Source organism: Salvelinus alpinus, chromosome 14 (genome assembly GCF_045679555.1).
Source record: "Salvelinus alpinus chromosome 14, SLU_Salpinus.1, whole genome shotgun sequence".
Classification (NCBI taxonomy): Eukaryota; Metazoa; Chordata; class Actinopteri; order Salmoniformes; family Salmonidae; genus Salvelinus; species Salvelinus alpinus.
This window is the reverse complement of record NC_092099.1, coordinates 9,753,484-9,766,947: the sequence shown is the minus strand read 5'-3', so window position 1 is coordinate 9,766,947 and position 13,464 is coordinate 9,753,484. Positions and strand designations below refer to the sequence as shown.

Genomic DNA, 13,464 nt, shown 5'->3' with positions numbered 1-13,464 from the left:
TACAGCCATTTTGAAAATGGCCGGCATTCATATGCTCTCCAAAGAAAGGTCGGTGGACCAAGATTCAAAGGTCAGATAAGGAAGAAAGAGGTGGTGTTTTGCTTGGTTGTGCCTAGGACATTGTACATTGAACTCATCATTATATCTGGTTGGCAAGCGGGTGAATGTATGGTTGATGAAACAGTGAAGCATGTGTTGATATATTGTTGTAAGTACCGGTATGTGGAAGATTGATGTGTAGGGTTATTGATGTTGGACAAGAATGAGGTTGGAAAATATTTTGGGGGTGGGTGGGGGTTTGTAAAAAATGTGTAGGGCTTTTCATTTCTTAGTAGTATAGGATTAGGTAGAATAGATTTCGTTTTTTTGTTTGTTTCTTTATTAATTTAGTCAGTAAACTGTGATTGACTACACACTCCAGTACAGTAGGTGGTGGCATGCACATTTAACGTTTGTTGCGAACTGCCATAATACCATAGAAGAAGAAGATTGGGCGCAGTTTTTGCATTGGCGAGTGTAACTTTAGGATATCGTCGTAGGAAATGTGATTATTGTACCAGTGTTGAATGTCCAAACTGAAATAGCTAACTATTATGTTAAGGTAAGAATTATCTACAGTTGCTTTGTTAGTTATTTTATATCTTTATTTTTTTGTTTGTTGAAACTGTCCGTGGGCAGTGACGGTTGCTAGCAAGCTAGCTAACATTAGTTAAAACAGACCAAAGGGACTTAGCTAGCTAATAGACCTTGGTTGCCTTTTTCTGCAGATCATCTATGCATCGTTCTGTTTGTGTCTAGCTAACAATGTTAGATGTTGAACATACAGTTGAAGTCGGAAGTTTACATACACTTAGGTTGGAGTCATTAAAACTCGTTTTTCAACCACTCCACAAATTTCTTGTTAAACAAACTATAGTTTTGGCAAGTCGGTTAGGACATCTACTTTGTGCATGACACAAGTAATTTTTCCAACAATTGTTTACAGACAGATTATTTAACTTATAATTCACTGTATCACAAATCCAGTGGGTCAGAAGTGTACATACACTAAGATGACTGTGCCTTTAAACAGCTTGGAAAATTCCAGAAAATGATGTCATGGCTTTAGAAGCTTCTGATAGACTAATTGACAACATTTGAGTCAATTGGAGGTGTACCTGTGGATGTATTTCAAGGCCTACCTTCAAACCCTTTCCTTGACATCATGGGAAAATCAAAAGAAATCAGCCAAGACCTTAGGAAAAAAATTGTAGACCTCCACAAGTCTGATTCATCAATGGGAGCAATTTCCAAACACCTGAAGGTACCACGTTCCTCTGTACAAACAATAGTACGCAAGTATAAACACCATGGGACCACGCAGCCATCATACCGCTCAGGAAGGAGACGCGTTCTGTCTCCTAGAGATGAACATACTTTTGTGCGAAAAGTGCAAATCAATCCCAGAACAACAGCAAAGGACCTTCTGAAGATGCTGGACGAAACAGGTACAAAAGTATCTATATCCACAGTAAAATGAGTCCTATATCGACATAACCTGAAAGGCCACTCAGCAAGGAAGAAGCCACTGCTCCAAAACCGCCATAAAAAAGCCAGACTACGGTTTGCAACTGCACATGGGGACAAAGATCGTACTTTTTGGAGAAATGTCCTCTGGTCTGATGAAACAAAAATAGTACTGTTTGGCCATATTGATCGTCATTATGTTTGGAGGAAAAAGGGGGAAGCTTGCAAGCTGAAGAACACCATCCCAATCGTGAAGTACGGGGGTGGCAGCATCCTGTTGTGGGGGTGCTTTGCTGCGGGAGGGACTGGTGCATTTCACAAAATAGATGGCATCATGAGTCTGGAAAATTATGTGGATATATTGAAGCAAGATCTCAAGACATCAGTCAGGAAGTTAAAGCTTGGTCGCAAATGGGTCTTCCAAATGGACAATGACCCCAAGCATACTTCCAAAGTTGTGGCAAAATGGCTTAAGGACAACAAAGTCATGGTAATGGAGTGGCCATCACAAAGCCCTGACCTCAATCCTATAGAAAATTTGTAGGCAGAACTGAAAAAGCGTGTGCGAGCAAGGAGGCCTTCAAACCTGATTCAGTTACACCAGCTCTGTCAGGAGGAATGGGCCAAAATTCATCCAACTTATTGTGGGAAGCTTGTGGAAGGCTACCCGAAATGTTTGACCCAAGTTCAACAATTTAAAGGCAATGCTACCAAATACTAATTGAGTGTATGTAAAATTCTGACCCACTGGGAATGTGATGAAAGAAATAAAAGCTGAAATAAATCCTTCTCTCTTCTAATATTTTGACATTTCACATTCTTAAAATAAAGTGGTGATCCTAGCTGACCTAAAACAGGGCATTTGTACTACGATTAAATGTCAGGAATTGTGAAACTGAGTTTATTTGGCTAAGGTGTATGTAAACTTCTGACTTCAACTGTAGGTAATAGCTAGCTAGCCACCTAGCTAGCTAATGTTAGTTAACGTTAGGTCAAGACAACTAACTATCCAAGTTATCTCGCTTACGCTACCTGGCTAGTTACAGACCTTCGGCAACGCAACAAAGTTAACAAATAACTACAGGATTGCTAGTTAGCATTGCATTCCTCCTTCTCCTTCGCTCTGGGAGACTTACAGGTCTCCTGGAGCTATCCTGGAGCTATCCTGTTAGCTGTTAGCTGACGTTACCAAGAATATTTTTTCCTGTCAGCAAACACATCTAGGTCTAGGTCCTAAAAGTTATGACGTTAGCTACCTAGCCAGTTATTTAACTAGCTAGTTATTTATGACTATGAAAGAAACACTATCTGGCTATACATTGCTTTGATCAAGCTAGCTGGTTAACATTATCAACCAGAGAGACAGTCAAGTTTTAGCTATGATTCCTAGCTAGTTGTCTAACGCTAGCAGTAAACAGCCGAGTTGACTTCAAATTCTAAAAGGCCTTGATGAGTAGACATTTAAAAAATACAGTACAACCCTAATCAAAGTAAGTACAGATATATATTTTTTTTGTTTTACATTACCCGTTTCTCAATATTGTAATAACATGATGTTCTACTGAAAACCTGCCTCTATCTATGTACATGTGTGTGTAATAATGTGTACGTACATCTCCCTCCAGGTGCAAGTCTATCTTTGACCAATCACAGGAGGAGGAGAGGAAGAGGGTCAGCAATGATCCGCAATGGATGTCACCAACAACGAGAGGTAGGCTAAACCTGAAATCAGGCTGTTACTAGGAGGGTGTGTGTGGATGTGATGGTCTTTCATGCCCTGATCTCTCATTCCCCCTCTCTCTTCCTCCCCTTTCTATCTTTTTCGCTCCCACTTTTCTCTCTCCAAGTGTGAAGGCTGTATAATGAGTAATGAGCTCCACAACGCTCTCATGGCTATCAATAAGCAAGACAAACTGTGCTGGTGGAAGAACACCCACAGACCAGGCATGCTCACTGACTGACCTCAATTCCAGGTGTAACACACCCACACACACACACACACCACAAGCAAATGGAAGTTAATGGGGCCTAATGAAATGTACTGTAATGGGATGATGTAGACTTCAGCCCCTTTGTTAGTCTACATGTAGCAGACTGTATAACATTAGTTTAAAGATTTATTAGTAATATGTATAGGATACACATGGTTCCTTCTCGACAATGCAACAACAATAAGAAATATTAAAAGCAAAAAATATGAACATAAAGTAACTAACTCAGTAGAACATTACAAACATTTGAGCATAAGTATAATACAGGAAGGCACAAGTTATTGTCCAATATTTACACGTGTTTTAGGAAAGGGGGGTTAAATTGTGCAGTATTTAGCAATCATAATAAGAGTCTGGTAGAAGCAGTTGTGATGTATGTGTAGCAGGAATGTACTGTATATGTGTGTGTGTGTGTGTGCGGTTGTGTATATGTCTGTGTGGGTGTGTGGGTGTGTGCGTGCGTGAGTTAGTGCACGTGTGCTAAGGTGCATCAGAGCAAGTGGTCAGTCCTGGTCAAGTGTTCATCAGTCTTATGGCATGTAGATAGTAGTGTATTGTCCAACAATGTGACCATTAATAGAGACTGCTGGAGGGTTATATCCTGGACCGGCCTGCCTCGTTCAATGGAGTCTAATGAAACCTCTCAAGAAAAGAAAAAAGGAAGAAAGAGGTAGAGGCACAGCAAAGCACAATAGACTCAATCATTCAAAGACTCAATCATGGACACTCTTACTGACAGTTCTGGCTGCTTCGCATGATGTATTGTTGTATTTTCCTTCTTGCCCTTTGTGCTGTTGTCTGTGCCCAGTAATGTTTGTACCATGTTTTGTGCTGCTACCATGTTGTGCTTCTGCCATGTTGTGTTGCTACCATGTTGTTGTCATGTTGTGTTGCTACCATGCTGTATTTTCATGTGTTGCTGCCATGCTATGTTGTTGTCTTAGGTCTCTCTTTATGTAGTGTTGTGGTGTCTCTCTTGTCGTGATGTGTGTTTTGTCCTATATTTGAATTTTTTATTTTTAATCCCAGCCCCCTTCCCCGCAGGTGGCTTTTTGCCTTTTGGTAGGCCGTCATTGTAAATAAGAATTTGTTCTTAACTGACTTGCCTAGTTAAATAATGGTTAAAAAAATATATATCCATCTTTCTTTATGACATCATGCTACAGTACAGCTCAATGATGCTAAGTAGTTGGAGTCATTCAGTACTCACCATCTCATTATGATGAATCATCAATTCCTAATTAGTGATTGCTTTGTTAATTGTTTGTAGATAGTGTTAGTGCATGGTTGATTTACTGTGATGTCTCTCCATCTGTCTCGTGTGTGTGTGTGTGTGTGTGTGTGTGTGTGTGTGTGTGTGTGTGTGTGTGTGTGTGTGTGTGTGTGTGTGTGTGTGTGTGTGTGTGTGTGTATTTGCAGACACAGCAAGAAGTTTATTGGTGGTGAACTGAGAGCAAAGTGCAGTAGCGGTGGGACAGAGGAGACGTCAACAGAGGGGGCTTCGCCCTGAGCCCTATACTACGAATCAGGTTTGAAGAGTTAGCGAGGTAACTTTGGTCAACTCTGAGTTCAACTCGCGATAACCTTTCAGCCAGGTACATTTCTATGGCAACGAATCCTTCAGAACTAACCTGCTCCAGAGCAAGCTAACTGAGGGCTAACTCCATTTATCCTGAATGAAGTGCCTGAACCACAAGTTGAGGACCAATGCAATCAGATACCCTCCCTCAGGGCCTCCCGGGTGGCGCAGTGGTCTAGGGCACTGCATCGCAGCGCTAGCTGTGCCACCAGAGACTCTGGGTTCGCGCCCAGGCTCTGTCGCAGACGGCAACGACCGGGAGGTCCGTGGGGCGACGCACAATTGGCCTAGCGTCGTCCGGGTTAGGGAGGGTTTGGCCGGTAGGGATATCCTTGTCTCATCGCGCACCAGCGACTCCTGTGGCGGGCCAGGCGCAGTGCGTGCTAACCAAGGTAGCCAGCTGCACGGTGTTTCCTCCGACACATTGGTGCAGCTGGCTTCCGGGTTGGAGGCGCGCTGTGTTAAGAAGCATTGCGGCTTGGTTGGGTTGTGTTTCGGAGGACACATGGCTTTCGACCTTCGTCTCTCCCGAGCCTGTACGGGAGTTGTAGCGATAAGACAAGATAGTAATTACTAACAATTGGATACCACGAAATTGGGGAAAAAAGGGGGTAAAATAAAAAAATATACCCTCCCTCTCGCAAAGATTGTGTCATCATCCCCTTCATTCATTTGAGGATGACGACTGATAAATTATTTGATCAAGCAAGTGTTTTTTTGTGTTTAAAAAAAATCGTAATGTTAAAATACCTATCAAATTACACATTTGGTAAGGACAGCATTTGCTTCCAAACTGTAGAGTTTTTTGGGCGCGATTTTATTTAGAAATTTGTGAAAGGCAAACTGACAGCCACAACCAACCATAGACATATAATCCACAGATGGCAGTTCCCATTCAAGTCAAGACTGGCAGCCATTGCTGATAGTGTACCCATGAGTTGATCAGTCAAATTGCCAGGGTTAGAGGTTCCAAAACCCTTCTATGGATTATATGTCTATGGCCACAACACAACAAGCTGTTCCACAGATAGGAGTGATAGGAGTGGGGAAAGGGTGCATGTGCATTGATAAGCACACCAAAGATGGCAATAGCGATAAATAATAAGATAACGACGGCACTTCTAAAATCCTACATCACACCATAGCCTGTTGAATTTGCAAGATAACTTTTCTTTCATTTTGATTTTGTCACAAATGAAAATGTGGCACTGACTCGCCCACGGATTGATGTTTCAGCCTTGTCTTAATGAAGAGTTCTGACTCGCTCATGGATTGATGTTTCAGCCTTGTCTTAATGAAGAGTTCGGCGTTCAACTAGCCATGTGCACGTACACGCGCAGTTACAAGCCTATTGCTCCACTTATGGCTTTCTCTCCATGCACACGTGAATATCCTCCCCTCAGATCCTCAATGTCTTTTTAGAAGTGTTCAGTAATGCATTATTCGCCTTGACTAGCACCCCGTTTCCAAAAAGAATACCTGTATTTATACTGGTAAGTCTTACTGATAAGACCATGTACTGTACACTACTGCTCAAAAAGATTGGGGTCACTTAGAAATGTCCTTGTTTTTGAAAGAAAAGCACATTTTTTGTCCATTAAAATAACATCAAATTGATCAGAAGTACAGTGCAGACATTGTTAATGTTGTAAATGACTATTGTAGCTGGAAACGGCAGATTTTTTATGGAACATCTACATGGGCGTACAGAGGCCCCTTATCAACAACCATCACTCCTGTGTTCCAATGGCATGTTGTTAGCTAATCCAAGTTTAACATTTTAAAAGGCTAATTGATCATTAGAAAACCCTTTTGCAATTATGTTAGCACAGCTGAAAACTGTTGTTCTGATTAAAGAAGCAATACAACTGGCCTTCTTTAGAGTAGTTGAGTATCTGGAGCATCAGTATTTGTGGGTTCGATTACAGTCTCAAAATGGCCAGAAACAAATAACTTTCTTCTGAAACTCATCAGTCTTTTCTTATTCTGAGAAATGAAGGCTATTCCATGTGACAAATTGTCAAGAAACTGAAGATCTCGTACAACGCGGTGTACTACTCCCTTCACAGAACAGCCCAAACTGTCTCTAACCAGAATAGAAAGAGGAGTGAAAGGCCCCGGTGCACAACTGAGCAAGAGGACAAGTACATTAGAGTGTCTAGTTTGAGAAACAGACGCCTCACAAGTCCTCAACTGGCAGCTTCATTAAATAGTACCCACAAAACACCAGTCTCAACGTCAACAGTGAAGAGGCGACTCCGGGATGCTGGCCTTTTAGGCAGAGTTGCAAAGAAAAAGCCATATCTCAGACTGGCCAATCAACACTTGATGATAAGTGGATCATTTGAATCGTCCGTGTAGTGCTCAGGCAAAAACAGACATGTGCACCCCTTTGGGTCCCCAGGACCAGGATAAATGTAGAAATGCTGCTCTATCTAGACTAATCACATTCCCCACCTCACCTCTCCCTGGCTACCATATGTAGACATGATCCAACTCTGAACATATTGAATATACCTCAATTAATGTTTGTTACATGTACCTTTTTTTCTTTCTTTGCCGACCACAAGCATGTAGGTTAGATATGAGAGCATTGCTTGGTTTTTAAGAAGTGTCAGTGTTGATATACTGTAGTTTGCAAACTAAGTTTTTCAGGTGATCATGGTGACAGTCTATCAGAGAGATGGGCAACTCTAGTCTTCGGAATGCAATTAGTTTAATAAGGTGTGTTAGCTGGGGGGAAAAGTGTGACACCAATCAGGCCCCCGAGGGCTGGAGTACCACGGTGAGGATGACCAGATCAAAACGGAATCAGACTCGACGCAAGATCCAGAATGATCTGATACAGGGCTCTCCTGCAGAGTTACCGTCTTGTAGTTTTTCTCCAACCCTAATCTAGTGCGCCTGATTCAAATAACTAGCTGGTTGATGAGCTACAGGATATCTGAACTTCCACCTAGTCCCCCCACCCTTTTTATCTTGTAAAATCTCTCCCTCTACTATAGCCATCTTCGTTGATTGGACTGAGAGGAATGTAAACACAGACAGCTTGCAGCTACCACATTTAACAATGTATGATTCATTCACCGTTACATTATCATCTAAAATAAAGTGAATCATCTTTGTTTCATGTTCTTGTTTGTTTCTGTTAAGGAGGTCCAGTAGGTTCATTTGAATAGTGCTGTATTACAATCGTGTTGGTAAGGTTGATTTGAGTAAAATATTATTGTTTTTTTATGTTTTGGTATTTTAATACTTTCTGTAACTGGTCTCATTACCTGCTGCTTGCACTTCAATGACTAAGTTGTTTATGAATTACACAATTGTTAGAAAGTGAGAATATATCAAGCTAAGATGCTGCAACATCAGCCAACAGCCATTTTAGTGCAGAACAACATTGCCTGGACCCTTGAATGATTTTGGAATGAGACTCCAAATAATATTAGAAATATGGTCAAAGAGTAGCTAAGCCATTTTGCCACAACTTTGGAAGTATGCCTGGGGTCATTGTCCATTTGGAAGACTCATTTGCGACCAAGCTTTAACTTCCTGACTGATGTCTTGAGATCTTGCTTCAATATATCCACATAATTTTTCTGCCTCATGATGCCATCTATTTTGTGAAGTGCACCAGTCCCTCCTGCAGCAAAGCACCCCCACAACATGATGCTGCCAACCCCGTGCTTCACGGTTGGGATGGTGTTCTTCAGCTTGTAAGCCTCCCCCTTTTTCCTCCTAACATAACAATGGCCATTATGGCCAAACAGTTCTATTTTTGTTTCATCAGACCAGAGGACATTTCTCCAAAAAGTATGATCTTTGTCCCCATGTGCAGTTGCAAACCGTAGTCTGGCTTTTTATGGCGGTTTTGGAGCAGTGGCTTCTTCCTTGCTGAGGGACCTTTCAGGTGATGTCGATATAGGACTTGTTTTACTGTGGATATAGATACTTTTGTACCTGTTTCATCCAGCATCTTCACAAGGTACTTTGCTGTTGTTCTGGGATTGATTTGCATCTCTAGGAGACAGAACGTGTCTCCTTCCTAAGCGGTATGACGGCTGCGTGGTCCCATGGTGTTTATACTTGCGTACTATTGTTTGTACAGATGAACGTGGTACCTTCATGCATTTGGAAATTGCTCCCAAGGATGAACCAGACTTGTGGTCTCCATTTTATTTCTGAGGTCTTGGCTGATTTCTTTTGATTTTCCCATGATGTCAAGCAAAGAGGCACTGAGGTTGAAGGTAGGCATTGAAATACATCCACAGGTACACCTCCAATTGACTCAAATGATGTCAATTAGCCTATCAGAAGCTTCTAAAGCCATGACATAATTTTCTGGAATTTTCCAAGCTGTTTAAAGGCACAGTCAACTTAGTGTATGTAATCTTCTGACCCACTGGAATTGTGATACAGTGAATTATAAGTGAAATAATCTCTCTGTAAACAATTGTTGGAAAAATTACTTGTGTCATACACAAAGTAGATGTCCTAACCGACTTGCCAAAACTATAGTTTGTTAACAAGAAATTTGTGGAGTGGTTGAAAAACGAGTTTTAATGACTCCAACCTAAGTGTATGTAAACTTCCGACTTCAACTGTATGTTGAGGGTCAATGTTGTCAATGTAAAACAATTTAGCTAGCCAGCTAGCCATCTTTTGCCACAGCTGGTTTTCTGGGACGAGACGTGAACCCTGGAGCCTGGCTAGCTAGATAGCAACTAATGTTACAACGTCAACTAGCAAAACAGATGCAATTTCAATAATGTAGGCTTGAATTCAAAAATATATTGACCGTCAATGTTGTTTGGATATAACGTTAGCTAGCTAGTTAACTTGTGTAGCTACTGTTGCTAAGATACGAGAGAGTGGCATGGTTTCAGTTTTGCGTCACAGCTCGGTACATAGAGTAGAACAGATAGATCGCAAATGAGGACATGCAGCATTTCTCACTTTGAATGATCTGTAATCCTAATTCTGTCCATCTTTTTCTGTTTCTCTTTCAACAAAAATTAAATATTAGCCTGTTAGCCCCCATGTAATTAGTTAGCTTTCCTTCATGATTTGCTGATTGTTTATAAATATATCAACACCTTTCTCGGATATTCAAATGGGAGGCACTTTTGATATGTAATCTTTCTCGGTCATTCGAGCTTCCTAGCTAATTCTAGGGCTACAATGCCTCTTTTGCCAATTAGCCTTTACCCTTTATTGTCAACACGGAGCCCCGCCGATTCATCCTGACTGGACTGCCGACGTGATCGCCGAAGAACCATCTGCTAGCCCGGCCCGCTAGCTTTCTGAACGCTGTGTCCCCTGCTCACCTAGCGTAGCTGATGCCCCTGGACTGTTTCAATAACACGGTACCTCATTTTGTTTACCTGTCGGCCCCAGCCTCGAACTCAGGTCCTGTATGTACCTAACTTACCCGCTCTGCCCATTCATCGCCATTTACCCATTGTTGTCTTAGCTCTCCTGATTAACACCTGTGATTGCTTTATGCCTCTCTCTAATGTATCTCTCAATATGTCTTGTCTACTGCTGTCTTGGCTAGTTCTTATTGTTTTATTTCAGTGTAGAGCCCTCAGTCCCGCTCAACATGCCTTAGATAGCTCTTTTGTCCCACCCACACACATGCGGAGACCTCACCTGGCTTAACTGGTGTCTCTAGAGATGCAACCTATCTCATCGTCACTCAACGCCTAGGTTTACCTCCACTGTACTCACATCCTACCATACCCTTGTCTGTACATTATGCCTTGAATCTATTCTACCCAGAAATCTTCTCCTTTAATTCTCTGTTCCCAATGCACTAGACGTTCAGTTCTTATAGACTTTAGCCGTACCCTTATCCTACTCCTCCTCTGTTCCTCTGGTGATGTAGAGGTTAACCCAGGCCCTGTAGCCACCAGTTCCACTCCTATTCCCCAGGTGCTATCATTTGTTGACTTCTGTAACCGTAAAAGCCTTCGTCTCATGCATGTTAACATCAGAAGCCTCCTCCCTAAGTTTGTTTTATTCATTGCTTTAGTACACTCCACCAACCCTGATGTCCTAGCCGTGTCTGAATCCTGGCTTAGTAAGGCCACCAAAAATTCTGAAATTTCCATCCCCAACTACAAGATTTTCCGCCAAGATAGAACTGCCAAAGGGGGTGGAGTTAGTCTGCAGAGCTCTGTCATGCTATCCAGGTCTGTGCCCAAACAATTCGAGCTTCTACTTTTAAAAATCCACTTTTCCAGAAATAAGTCTCTCACTGTTGCCGCTTGTTATAGACCCCCTCAGCCCCCAGCTGTGCCCTGGACACCATATGTGAATATATTGCCCCCAATCTATCTTCAGAGTTCGTACTGTTAGATGACCTAAACTGGGATATGCTTAACACCCCGTCCTACAATCTAAGCTAGATGCCCTCAATCTCACACAAATGATCAAGGAACCTACTAGGTACCACCCTAAATCCGTAAACACGGGCACCCTCATAGATATCATCCTGACCAACCTGCCCTCTAAATACACCTCTGCTGTCTTCAACCAGGATCTCAGCGATCACTGCGTCTGTAATGGGTCAAACGACCACCCTTATCACTGTCATACGCTGTAAAACACTTCAGCGAGCAGGCCTTTCTAATTGGCCTGGGTATCCTGGAAGGATATTGACCTCATTCCGTCAGTAGAAGATGCCTGGTTATTCTTTAAAAGTGCTTTCCTCATCATCTTAAATAAGCATGCCCCATGATGTCGCTCTTGCTGCTGGTGATTCTCTGATCCACCTCTACGCAGACGAAACCATTCTGTATACGTCGCTCTTGCTGCTGGTGATTCTCTGATCCACCTCTACGCAGACGAAACCATTCTGTATACTTCTGGCCCTTCTTTGGACACTGTGTTAACAAACCTCCAGACGAGCTTCAATGCCATACAACACTCCTTCCGTGGCCTCCAACTGCTCTTAAATGCAAGTAAAACTAAATGCATGCTCTTCAACCGATCGCTGCCCGCACCAGCCCGCTCGTCTAGCATCACTACTCTGGACGGTTCTGACTTAGAATATGTGGACAACTACAAATACCTAGGTGTCTGGGTAGACTGTAAACTCTCCTTCCAGACTCACATTAAGCATCTCCAATCCAAAATTAAATCTAGAATCAGCTTCCTATTTCGCAACAAAGCCTACTTCACTTATGCTGCCAAACATACCCTTGTAAAACAGACTATCCTACCGATCCTTGACTTCTGCGATGTCATTTACAAAATAGCCTACAATACTCTACTCAGCAAATTGGATGTAGTCGATCACAGTGCCCTCCGTTTTGTCATCAAGCCCCATATACTACCCACCACTGCGACCTGTATGCTCTCGTTGGCTGGCCCTCGCTTGATATTCGTCGCCAAACCCACTGGCTCCAGGTCATCTATAAGTCTTTGCTAGGTAAAGCCCCGCCTTATCTCAGCTCACTGGTCACCATAGCATCACCCACCCGTAGCACACGTTCCAGCAGGTATATTTCACTGATCATCCCCAAAGCCAACTCCTCTTTTGGCCGCCTTTCCTTCCAGTTCTCTGCTGCCAATGACTGGAACGAAGTGCAAAAATCACTGAAGCTAGAGACTTATATCTCCCTCACTAACTTTAAGCATCAGCTGTCAGAGCAGCTTACCGATCATTGCCCACCCAACTACCTCATCCCCATATTATTTATTTTTTGCTCCTTTGCACCCCAGTATCTCTACTTGCACATCATCTTCTGCACAACTATCACTCCAGTGTTAATGCTAAATTGTAATTATTTCACCACTATGGCCTATTTATTGCCTTACCTCCCTAATCTTACTACATTTGCACACACTGTATATAGATTTTTCTATTGCGTTATTGACTGTACGTTTGTTTTTCACTCTGTTGTTTTTGTCGCACTTTATTTTGGCCAGGTCGCAGTTGTAAATGAGAACTTGTTCTCAACTGGCCTCACCTTAAATAAAGGTGATATAAAATAAAAAATTTAAACTGTTGACAACTTAGTGGAATTTCTTAAATGTCTTCTTAAAGAATCCCTAAGGGAGAATGCTACATTTCAATACATCCTTCCAGCAAGAGAACTAGTGAGCGCCACCTGCTGGTTATTTAGGGAATTCAGGGTACCAAATTTCGTTCCATAATATGTAGTATTGACGGAGGAATGACGAGGGGGAAAAAATCAATTGAACATGCATTGCTGGCTCAAAACCTAATATAGAAGCGACTATCATCACTTCTATAATATATTGAGGCATTCTTGCTGAGATTAGGTGTTGGAACAAGAGTATAGATGAGAAGGGAGATGAGTTTAGGAATGAAATTGTGGACAATTTCCTCTCGTTTTTGGGTCCATCTTGTCATCGCTAATT

General features: G+C 42.2%; 1 long non-coding RNA gene across 3 annotated transcripts in view; it reads left to right on the top strand.

Annotated features, from left to right (window-relative positions):
* The first annotated feature begins 470 nt into the window (after positions 1-470).
* LOC139538360 (uncharacterized) overlaps positions 471-13,464 on the top strand; it is a 41,610-nt gene continuing 28,616 nt past the window's right edge. For 2 of the 3 annotated variants that reach the window (XR_011667720.1, XR_011667719.1), the window contains exons 1-3: positions 471-601; positions 3,132-3,217; positions 4,917-5,026. This is a non-coding gene — a long non-coding RNA (uncharacterized lncRNA). Of the gene's footprint in view, positions 602-3,131; positions 3,218-4,916; positions 5,045-13,464 lie in introns of all 3 variants that reach the window. The other variant, XR_011667718.1, reaches the window with a different exon arrangement.